Source organism: Primulina tabacum, chromosome 18, assembly GCF_025594145.1.
Source record: "Primulina tabacum isolate GXHZ01 chromosome 18, ASM2559414v2, whole genome shotgun sequence".
Lineage (NCBI taxonomy): Eukaryota > Viridiplantae > Streptophyta > Magnoliopsida > Lamiales > Gesneriaceae > Primulina > Primulina tabacum.
Genome location: NC_134567.1, coordinates 25,467,268 through 25,480,354, shown reverse-complemented (window position 1 = coordinate 25,480,354; position 13,087 = coordinate 25,467,268).

The window sequence follows — 13,087 nt, the reverse complement described above, 5'->3', positions numbered from 1 at the left end:
TAGTTATATATTGTTATTATATTCGTATGACATGTTTGTATATATATATATAAGATTAAGTCTCACAAATTAAATATTTGAAAAATACTATGATTTAGATTTTAAAGGCTTAAAGTGACATATAATTTTATTTTTCAACAAATTTTAGCTAACCGTATATAACCGGCCGTATAAACCGAACCGTATTACAAAAAAAACCGAACCGAACCGTAATAAAATGGTTTGGTTTTGGACTAGAGATATTCAAAACCGAAAACCGAAAAACCGAACCGTTGTAGAGTAAAACCGGACCAAATCGACCGTTGCCCACCCCTAATTTGGACTAGTTTTTAGCCATCCACACCAAATTTTCATAAGCCATTACGTTCAAATTTCAACCACTCGAATTGACTTTTCAATCTTGTCACATGTTGTTTCTTGAAATTTGTTCGTCTAATTTAATCTGATCCGTGTGATGAATTATCACTTATAATAAGTGGTCACATGAAAGACAAAATCCAATATAAATTGGATCTATCGAGAAAATTGGGCACGACATTGAATGCTAATCGTTTTAGTACAGCATATTCAATTGATCATACGGTCAGACTCACGTATATTTATCTTTAATTAAATTCAGATGTTCAATTGAATACATTATATTAATTAACAATTAAAAATAGTGGAACTTTTGTTTTGAATTTATCGATAAATATCCATTCATTCTTTACTATTTTCTACGGATTGAATAATTAGTGGTTCTCAAAGCATCGAATTTTCTTGATATATATTAGTGGAAAAAAATTATATACCCACTTGTTTAGTAATTACTTTAATTAATTCTTCTACACACATACATATGTGTGTGTGTATAATTGATTTCATCTCACTTTCAAATTTTCCTATGCATCAACATTTTTTTATTAAATACATACATTTTTAGGAAAAAAAATTCCAAAATATTTTAAACTCAATTAACCAAACATAAAATTGGTTTGCTGGGGAACATAAAGGAATGATCGAAGCAACCTGGAATTTTCAACTTAAGACAAGAAAACAAATGTCTACTATATATCGTGGCCTAGAATACAACTGAGTGTATGTAAGAAAAAATGTCATTTATTTAAAAACAATATTTTAGGGAGAAATTTGGTGATTTTGCATATTTTGAATCTTAGCTAAATTTAATCAAATGTAATTACATGAGAAATAACGAGTTCAAGAAGGAAAAACTACACAAAAAAATTTAAAATTTATTAATAATAACGTATATTATTTTGGAACTTAATTATTATTCTCTTTTCCTCTATCATTTGGTTTTTGTTACCATAATTTAAGCATCGATGCTTCATTAACACGAAGCAAAAGGATAAAAGGATGCCCAATTATTGTTGGCTTATTCCTCTTCTCCATATTTACGTATCATATTGAATTTGAGGTCTTGATTCACATCATATGAGTATTGTCTAAGATGAGTTAGTACCATTGGTGCGGACACTAAGATATTAAATCATCGTATATTTTTTGTTTCATCGACGTTTGATTTATCATTTCGATATTATACATCATTCATCATCTTATATACAATACAAACCAAACGGTGACTATCTCATTCGGAAGTACCATGTAATTTTTTTTTATATTCTTGAAGAATTAGATTCTATAATTTTAAGAAACATTGATGTTATGATGTTATGTCTATATTTCCTTTAGCATCAGAATCACCGTACGTATAATTTGCAATAAAAATGAAAGAAAAAGGAAGGAAACATAGCATATGGCTTCATTCTTGAAAATACTTGGAGTATATTTCTACGTGTAGATCGCTCAAAATTAAAGGCAACCGTGTAGAAAAGTAAAATCCAATTTTGGAACTAAAAGAGGATAACTCAAGGACTTTCTTCTTTTTTCTCACAAAAATTTATATTTTCAAACAAATATAGTAAAAAAATGTCACACATGTTGGTCTCACGTGCGGAATTTGAGATAATAAAACCCGAAAATAAAAAATAAATTGGACACCGAGATTTACGTGGAAAACCCCTAAAAATTATTAGGGTAAAAATCACGGGCAAGATGAAAAGAATTCCTACTATAATATTTTATGGTGTACAACTCACTCACTGTGTTTCCAAAGAGATCACACACTCTCTTAATACAGGAGAACAAAACACCTCACAAATATTATAGAACTAAGCACTCAAATGCTTATAAGATGAGAGAAAACTCGAAGAATGGATGATTTCAAAATGAAAGAGGAGCTATATTTATAGAGCTTCCTGTCAGTGTGAAAACGTGTATAAAACGCGTTCCGTCTGAACGCATCCTACCGCGTATAAAACGCGTTCCTTTCGTCTGCAATTCAAATTAATGCACCACAGGAAATGCATTAAATGCATTTCATATTTGTTGTCGACATTTCTCCTACTTGGAGATTTGATTGAGAATCAAACACATCTTCACACATCCTTTCAATCTTGTCATTCCCTGCTGCTTACGTTTCTGCTAGACCACTTGAGAATCTACACCACTCAAACTTATCAGTGTTTACTGGCTTGGTCAAAAAATCAGCTATGTTGTCCTTCGTATGGATCTTCTGCATATCCACGCTTCCTTCTTTTACTACTTCTCATACAAAGTGAAATTGGACTCCAATGTGTTTCGTTCTGGAATGAAAGGCTGTATTTCTTGCGATGTGCAAGGCACTCTGACTGTCACAAAACAAAGAAACATTTTCTTGTTTATGCTCGATCTTCTCCAATAACCTTTTGATCCATATTGCCTCCTTGCAAGCTTGAGTAGCTGCCATATATTCTGCCTCTGTTGTAGATAACGCCACAACTGTCTGCAGTTTTGAAACACAGCTTACTGCTCTCCTTGCAAGTGTAAACACATAAACAGTAGTAGATTTCCTCTTATCAGGATCACCTGCATAATCTGAATCGACATAGCCCCTGAGTGTAAAATCCGATCCTCCATAACATAATGCAGCATTCGAGGTACACTTAATGTATCTAAGGATCCTCTTAAAAGTGCTCCAATGCTCTCGTCCAGAATTCGCCATATACCGACTAACTGCTCCCACTGCTTGAGCAATGTCCGGTCTTGTACAGATCATGGCGAACATCAAACTTCCCACTGCTGATGCATATGGTATTCGAGACATCTTCATCCTCTCTGCTTCAGTGCTAGGACACATCTCGGAGGATAACTTGAAGCTAACAGGAAGAGGGGTCGAAATTGGCTTACTATATTGCATGTTGAATCGTTGCAAGTCTTTTTTCAAATAATTTTTCTGAGAAAGCCAAATCTTTCTGTTACTTCTGTCTCGGTGAACTTGCATCCCTAGAATCTTGTTTGTTGGTCCCAAGTCCTTCATATCAAATTCCTTAGCCAACTGTGCCTTCAATCCTTGGACCTGATCTTTGTTGGGGCCTGCTACCAACATGTTGTCCACATACAACACCAAAATGATATAATCATCACCAGACCTCTTGAAATACGTACAAAGGTCTGCACTCAATCTGTTGTATCCAAGGCTCATGATATAGGAATCAAATCTCTTGTACCAACACCTCGGCGCCTGTTTGAGACCGTACAGAGATTTGTTCAACCTGCAAACCAAGTTCTCTTTGCCTTTTTCCGCAAAACCTTCTGGCTGGAGCATATAGATTTCTTCTTCAAGATCTCCATGAAGAAATGCAGTTTTCACATATAGCTGTTCTAGATGTAGGTCAAACACCGCATACAATGCCAACACCACTCTGACTGTTGTAAGCCGAACCACAGGAGAAAATATTTCATTGAAATCAATGCCTTCTTTCTGAGCATACCCTTTTACCATCAATCTAGCACGATACCGCTCCACTTGGTTATTACCATCACGCTTGATCTTATAGACCCTTCTGTTTTCCAATGGCTTTCCTTCCTCGTGGTAGTGTAACAAGATCCCAAGTTTTATTCATGTCTAATGCCTCCAACTCTTCTTGCATTGCTATCATCCACAAGGATACATCCGAGATTTGAGTAGACTCGTGGAAACTCGATGGCTTACCATCCTCTGATAATAGACAATATGCAATATTGCTTTCAGTGACATAATTTGAAAGCCAAACTGGTGGTCTTCTGTCTCGAGTTGACTGCCTCACATTGGAAACCTCAGACTCAACATGTTCTTGTTCTTCGTGCCTTGGTACTGCTTCACAAGAAACTTGACCTTCGTCCGTCTTATTTTCTACCTGAAATATAGTAGTTTCTGAATTCAATGTACATTTGTCTCCCTTTACTTTATCTTCCTCGAAGATAACATCCCTGCTGATGACAAGCTTGTGAACAGTAGGATCTCACAAGCGAAACCCCTTAACTCCATCAGCATAGCCCAAGAAGATACATTTTCTGGATTTCGAATCCAACTTTGATCTTTCTTACTCATTGTACAGAACGTACATCGGACTTCCAAATGTATGCAAATGAGAATAATCTGTCGGCTTCCCAGTCCACATCTCCATCGGAGTCTTCAGATCAATCTCCACTGAAGGAGAACGATTGATAATATAACAAGCGGTTTTGACTGCTTCTGCCCAAAATGACTTTTCTAGACCTGCAGTCCTCAACATAGCTCTTGTTCTGTCCAACAAGGTTCTGTTCATCCGCTCCGCCACTCCATTCTGTTGAGGTGTGTAAGCCGTCGTAAACTGTCTTTTGATGCCCTCATGTTGACAATATGCATCAAATTCGTCACTGGTATATTCTCCTCCATTGTCAGTCCTCAAACACTTGATTTTCTTTTCAGAATCAAGTTCAACCCGCGCTTTGAAATCTTTGAAGACTTTCAAAACATCTGATTTCTTCTTGATTGGATACACCCAACATCTCCTAGAGAAATCATCAATGAACGAGACAAAGTATCTCGCTCCTCCTAGGGATACAACCGGTGCTTGCCAAACATCCGAATGAATCAGCTCCAATATGCTTTTGCTCCTGGCAGTAGAAGTGCCAAACTTTAATCTGTGTTGTTTACTGGTAACACAATGATCACAAAAGGGTAGTGACACTTTTGTAAGTCCCGGCAGCAGCTTCCTTTCTGAGAGAATTTTCAACCCTCATTCTGACATATGCCCGAGCTTTCTATGCCATAACACCGTTAATTCTTCTCCTGAACCAATTGATGCAACAGCTAGTTCTGCCTCTATGTGTGTTTCTCCCAAAAGTACATACAGATTTGCAGCAACCTTTTCCGCCTTCATAACCACAAGCGCGCCCTTCACAATTTTCATGATCCCGTTCTCGATACGAGTTTTGCACCCGATGTCATCCAATTGTCCCAAGGACAAAAGATTCTTCGTCATTCCTTTCACATGTCGTACCTCCTGTATGGTGCGAATGGTGCCATCAAATATTTTAATTTTGATAGTACTGATCCCAGCGATTTCCAAGGCATGATCATTCCACATGAATACAGATCCTCCTGAGACTGGTTCATAATGATCAAATCATTCTTTCCGAGACGTCATATGCCAAGTCGCTCCTGAATCCATAATCCATATGTCACAAAATTTGTGTCTGCCTTCTGCAACAGTTGCTGCTTCGCTGAATAATATTTCACCACTGCCTGAAGTACTGGCCACATTTCTTTGAGAGCTTTTATCGATACTTGTACACTCTTTCTTGAAGTGCCTTTTACCGCCACATTTAAAGCAGTAAATATTTTTCTTCTTACTTCTCGACTTTGATCTACCTCGCCTTTGGCTCCCACTGGAGTCACGGTCCATAAATCTTCCTCTTATCATCGGCAAAGCCTCTGCCTGCTTTGAAGTGACCAACCTATCTTCATTATTCTTGCGCCGACTTTCTTCTCCGAGAACCGCAGTTAAGACATTGTCGAATCTTAGAAAGCCCATCAGAATATTGTTGGTTATGTTGATGATAAGTTGATCATATGAATCTGGTAGACTTTGAAGTAGAAGCTCCGCACGTTCATTTTCCCCTATTTTATGCTCCATGGAAGTGAATTGGGCAAATAGAGTATTTAGTGTGTTGATATGGTCGGTCATCGATTAGGATTCCGCCATCCGAAGAGTATAAAGCCTTCTCTTTAGGAAAATCATGTTGTGTAGCGACTTGACCTCGTACATCTTTGTCAGAGTATCCCAGATAACTTTGGCTGTTTTTATCTCAAAGATACTTGACAAAACTTCGTCTGCTATAGCCAAGTGTAAATTGGCAACATCATTATCATTCATCTCATTCCACTTTCCATCATCCGCAATCTCCACCGGTCTATCTCCAATAGCCGCCAAGCAATTCTCCTTTCTTAAAACTACTTGTATATTTATTTTCCACAGCATAAAATTGCTTCCATTGAACTTTGATATCTCGTACCTTCCCGCCATTATGTCTACAACAATTTTAATAGGACTGGACAAAATAATCCCGCCTTAAATAAAAAATCTCAAAAAAATCTTTTCTGATATGGAAGATCGGTCTAGGCTGCAACCACAGAGCATACTCAGAATTTTAAGGAATTTTAAACCAAGGCTCTGATACCACTTGTTGGTCCCACGTGCGAAATTTGAGATAATAAAACCAGAAAATAAAGAATAAATTGGACACCGATATTTACGTGGAATACCCCTAAAAATTATTAGGGTAAAAATCACAGGCAAGATGAAAAGAATTCCACTATAATATTTTATGGTGTACAACTCACTCACTGTGTTTCCAAAGAGATCACACACTCTCTTAATTCAGGAGAACAAAACATCTCACAAATATTATAGAACTAAGCACTCAAATGCTTATAAAATTAGAGAAAACTCGAAGCATTGATGATTTCAAAATGAAAGGAGGAGGTCTATTTATAGAGCTTCCTGTCAGTGTGAAAACGTGTATAAAACGCGTTCCGTCTGAACGTATCCTACCGCATATAAAACGCGTTCCTTTCGTCTGCAATTCAAATTAATGCACCACAGGAAATGCATTAAATGTATTTCCTATTTGTTGTCGACAACACACACACACACTAGACTTTACATACCAATAATATGTACAAAATCAGAGTTTGATCCTCGTTCTATCGGTCTGATCTAGGACGAAATAAACACTCCCCATGTAAAATAAACCGTCGATTATATAGATTTCGAAATTATCTATGACTTTATTTAGAGCGCACAGATCCAACATTGTTACATAGCCACAAGGAATTGAATGTACGTAACACCCCAAATATAATATGATATAGGAACAGCCTCCACGGGATATGCTAAATGAGATTAAAATTGAGTATGCTAAACTATAGTGTAGAATTCTCAAAGACATACGATAATATAATTTTGCTTTAAGGATATTGCAAATTAAATATTTCCCCAACTAACCAAAGGAAACCCCAAAAAAATTGCATTTCACTGCAAAACTAAATCGAATAAAAACTATTTCAATCACCTAAAAGATTCCCCGCATTTGTGATGCCATACAACTACTGATTAAGAAAGGTGGATGGTTTTTTATTGTCAAATTGGAATATATATATATATATATATATATGATTTATTGTACATTAACTGTGCACACTTATTTGAGCATTGATGTGATGACACTCACTTATTGGATGTACAATTTTGATATGTTTTATTAAGTCGAACAGGTGATAGGTGACTCGTATAAATATAAATCATGAGTGAACCACATATCAAAATAATATTATAGTCAATAATTATGGAAAGGTATGAGTAATAGATAATTAATTAATATTGGATAGGAGGGTTGAGGTCTTGTCATTAATAGGAATTAGCTTTGGAAATTAATTTTCTGGAGTTAGTTTACAATGGATTCCTAATATTATCGTGTCAAATGAAAAAATATTATATTTATTGTAATTTTTGAAAAATTTCAAACTTTATTCTCTAATATTATTCATTTATTGTGTTCTATATTTGATTTTTATATATATATATAGTGAATCTTAACTCGTCTCTTATTGTCCAAATTTCGAGTTTATATGTGTGTATAGAGAGAGAGACAAGTGAAAGGGTAAAAGATCTTAAATTTCAAAGATGCTTACAATCACTAGCATCGTCTTTCCAAAGTCTTTAATGGGGCGACGTCGTTTTCATTTCATGTACCCGTTGCTATAATTGACTTGCGGGGGTGGGTTTAATTAGAGGTCTTCTAGATTACTTTAATTCAACTTTTAAATAATAATTATATTCATAAAATGAAGTTTAAATTAACTAAAATCAAATTTAATTAGAGATCACTCTTGATCAGAATCATAAGTTAATTGAATTTATGTTTAGGATGGAGTAAGCCTCGGGATTATTGTTCGATGAGTCATGTTATATGTACAATATAAGTTACACGTTCAGTTGTAAAATGAGGTTGAAATGACAAAATTATTCTAAAATATATTTTTGACCAAGTATTTATATTTACAACGTTGGGTGCAATAATTGTCTCTGCTTGGTAGATCAATCGAACCGTGGTGCTTGAGCTGCTGTGCGGTTTAAAAAATTTGAGTTGCACCATTACTACTAGCTATAGCTTTTGGTAAAGCGGCAAGTGCTCGGTCCTACATGCAATTTAAATTTCACTGACAAGCGTGATTAAATTAATTTAACGAAGTTTATCGAGTAGAGACGTGTTTAATCGTGAAACACATAGTGCATGGAAATGTTGGTTAAAGCTTAATTATATCGATTTTTAAAACACATAATCAAACACCTAATGGGGTATTAAGCCGGCACAAGGAGATTTCCTCCACACTTGCAATTTGAATTTATTAATTAATAATTACGGGTTAGAGGTGGCGAGCATCGACATAATCTCCAAATAATTTTTTTTTCAAAAAAAATCATTGATAACAATTAATAATCTTCAATTAGACAAAATTTAATATTTCATTTAGCATTATTACATCTACATGATAAATGACGACGGAGAAAGCGAGAATAAAGAAACATATATTTTACGACGAAATCGCAAAGAAACACATATTTTATGATGAAAAATATAATTTTTCCTCTGTAAAAAAATACTAACTTTCAAGGTTTTTAATACGAGAAAGAAGAAAATTGTGATTGCGTTTGTCTTTATAATTAAGGAAATTTAGCCATTTAATTTCGTTATCATGAGTTAAATGATGATCTTGTATTTCATAATATCAAGTAAATTAAAAATATCATAATATAATGTAATTAATTAAATATGTCAGTACGTACATTAAATATGTGTGATTTTTAAATAATTTTGGAAAAAATTATAATAACGCATGTCGTGATATTAAATATGAATGAAACTTTTCGTAAGATGAATTTATATAATATTATTTTTTTAGTGAATTGTGTTGAAAATGACATATTAATTAGGAAGAATTTTGGAGGAAAAAAAGAGTACCGGTTTAAAATTGTTAAATCTCGAACTTATGAAACAATCATAATTAAGTTTAGCCAAACAACCTATGAAAATAACTTTAAAAAATTTGGGCTTGGGGGCGGTTAATAACTAATCCTCCTAAAGGCTCAGATTTAGTTCTCAATAAAAATAGCTTCTAGAGACTAAAATTTCTCTGGACTTAGTCAAAAACTTGTGTGAGACGGTCTCGCGGGTCGTATTTTGTGAAACGGATCTCTTATTTGGGTCATCCATGAAAAAGTATTAATTTTTATGCTAAAAGTATTACTTTTTATTGTGAATATCGATAGAGTTGACTCGTCTCACATATAAAAATTCGTGAGACCGTCTCACAAGAGACCTACTACTGGACTTATGAGTGATTTAAACCATTTTTATGGCCGGTTCTTGTCACCATTTTTATTAGGAGTAAGTTTCTTATGAGACGATCTCATGGATCTATTTTTATTATACAGGTCTGTAAGAAACGTTGTTCGATAGATGCAAGTATATATAACAATATTAGTATAAGATGTAAATTTGTGTTTTATTATAATTAAGTGTTGTGCCAAATGTTACAACATTTGAGACAACGTGCAGCAGAATATTAAAGTTTGTAACACAAATTCACTTTCAAAAACTAAATGGACGAGAATAAATTTGCACAAGTATTTACAAGTATAAATACTTGTGCGGTGCCTCAGGGCAAAAATTAATCACTAGAAAACCAAAACGTTTACACAAAAGCCTATCACTAGTGATTAAGACTAAAATCAATTTCCTCAACACGTTAAGAAAATAAAAATTTTCTAAACCAAATAACCAGAATAAAACTTATTCAAGAAAGCAAAAAATGTGATGTCAAAACTTGGAGCAACAAAAACGATCTTCAGCCAACTTCGTCACGAATGTTGTCTACAGATGTCTCCAACATTCAAGGCAACACGCAGTATCTGCACTCTTCAAAACAGCACGTCCCTTGAAGAAATATTTATCTGAAAATCCACAGCGTGCACAAGTGCGTGTATGTATCTTCGAGAAGTGAGTAAGCACCAATGTCCTTGATCTCTTATTTATCGATATAGACTTTATCTCCACTAGGAAACCTGTTGCACAAGGAAAGTAATAATTTAATTAAAAAATAAACTACTTTTAAACATTAATATCATATCTTATTAAATAATAATCATAAATATCATATCTACAATATATTTGCATAATTATCTCATTACGTAGAAAGGCAAAATCATATTAAATATTATACTCAACCAAATCAACAAGGAAAAGATAATTTTAGAGAAATCATTTAATTTAAGAAATTATATCAATTAAATTACAAATTAAAATTTCCCTCCAAGGTCAGTCTAATCCAAACTTAAAGTGAAGATTTATACTTATAGGATAAAAAATGATAATTTTTTATTAATCATGTCGAGTTGGAGGTGTTTAAAATTTTGTTGAACATGTGAAAATTTTGATTAGATATATAAACAATATTTATCTGATTAATTAGATCACAGTCATTTTCATATACATGCACTATTAAAATCTCACAAAGTAGAGTTAAAAATTTATTTATTTTCCCAAAAGTACAGTCAAGTATACCTAATAAAACAACGGACATCGAGATGCTATGTTCTAAACCAATGAAATTGTGTGATATTTGGTTAATTAGGCTTGCAATCAGTTAACATACTTGTCAAATTGAATACCTTTCCGAAAATACAACACTTATTAATCCACTACCAAGAAGATGGATTTTTATTACACAAGATTTTAGGTTGGAATTATTTCTAGAATGAATTAATAAGTTTCGCAACGATTTTCCTGATACTAACTTCGACTAGACTTAGATCCTGTATAATTTCGAGGAACAAGAAAGCCAAGGAAAAAAATATTTTCTGAAGTTATGAAACGATGAGAACTCTTGATTTTTAAGTTGTATTACAACAACAATACACAAGTTTGACAAAAATTTGTGTAAGACGGTCTCACGGATCGTATTTTGTAAGACAGATCTCTTATTTGAGTTATCAATGAAAAATATTACTTTTTATGCTAAGAGTATTACTTTTTATTGTGAATATCAGTAGGGTTAACACGTCTCATAGATAAAGATTCGTGAGATCGTCTCACAAGAGACCTACTCCACGAGTTTTTATCCCACTAAATGAGGTCGAAGATTTTTTAAAGTTGTATTATATTGTACTTTACGCAATAAAAAGAAGATTGAAGGTATCCTGATTGTTAATGAGGTAGGCTCAATGACACTTATCCAAGGGTGATCGAAAAAACATTGGTATTTTTGTACCTTTTTAGATCATAATTAAAATGAGAAATTATTTTTAATTATTATTTAAAAAAATAAAGGGGTTTTATATACTATTATTGTACCTTTTTCGATCATAATTAAAATGAGAAATTATTTTTAATTATATTTTTTTAAAAAAAGGTGTTTTATATATTATTAAATTCGTTTTTATTGGAATCTATCATCAATATAAACAAAGTTAGGCGAAGGTGATGACATGAACACTCATCTTATCTTTCACGTTTAATACTTTCGTATTTTATATTTGTCATCATTTCATTTATATCTATGCGTGCAACTTGTAATATACATATTTATACAATGATATCGTCTTCCATATCAATTTTGTGATATCGATTTTTAAAATGATTCAATCAATTAAAAATATACTATTTTTTACGTCCAAAAATGGACTTACTCGACTCGTCTCATATATATAGATTTAAGATCCGTAAAATTGTCTTACAGAAAAACTACTCAAAAATCATCAAACGGCTTTTATGAAATTATATTATATATGGTAATGCTTTCTATAAAATTTATTTAATTTAAAAGAATGTTTGATTTTTCTAAGTTTGAAATTGACTAGTGTATTGTATTCGCAAGTTTGAACGCATGTTTTCATGATTAGCAATTAACCAAGTTTGACATAATTGGCCCCTAAGTGGTGTATTAGATTTGTGTCCTTCGATAGTGAATGGTCATACTTAAAAAAAAAAATGGTATGAGACGATCTTAAGAATCAATTTTGTGAAACAAATTCCTATTTAGATTATCCATGAAAAAATATTACTTTTTTATGCCGAAAGTATTAATTATTGTTATAAATATCGACAAATTTGACTCATCTCACCGATAAAAATCATTGAGATCGTCTCGCAAGACACGTGTTAAATTTTTTATCTCCCTTTTTTATCTCCTTGATTTTAAATCTTCTACCAATTTTAAACAAGCACTCTAGCTAGGTGGTATAAAATTCAAAATTCAAAATTTTTTAGGAAAACAAAATCAAGATTAAATTTAATTAATATAAATTAAGTTGTTTATATATATTTCAAAATCTTAAAACTTAATATTAATTTACAGATTCGAGTAAGGTTATACACAATTTTAGTTGTGATTCCACATTGTTCTGAAACTAATTTATTGGTTTTTTTTAGCATTAGGAACTGAAAATCGAATCGTAACTCCTCGATATCGGCTTCAATTTCAAAACCACACCAAAATAAAAAAATTGGTTGCAAATATAGTGTGACTATTTTCATTTGATTTCACACATCCAAGACAATTGTTATCCAGTCTAAACAAAAGCTAGGGTGAAAATGAGTTTCTTGAACTATACATATTTATATTAAAATATGGCATATTCTGTCACACTCTTGGATCAGGTCGACCACACGTGACTGTATA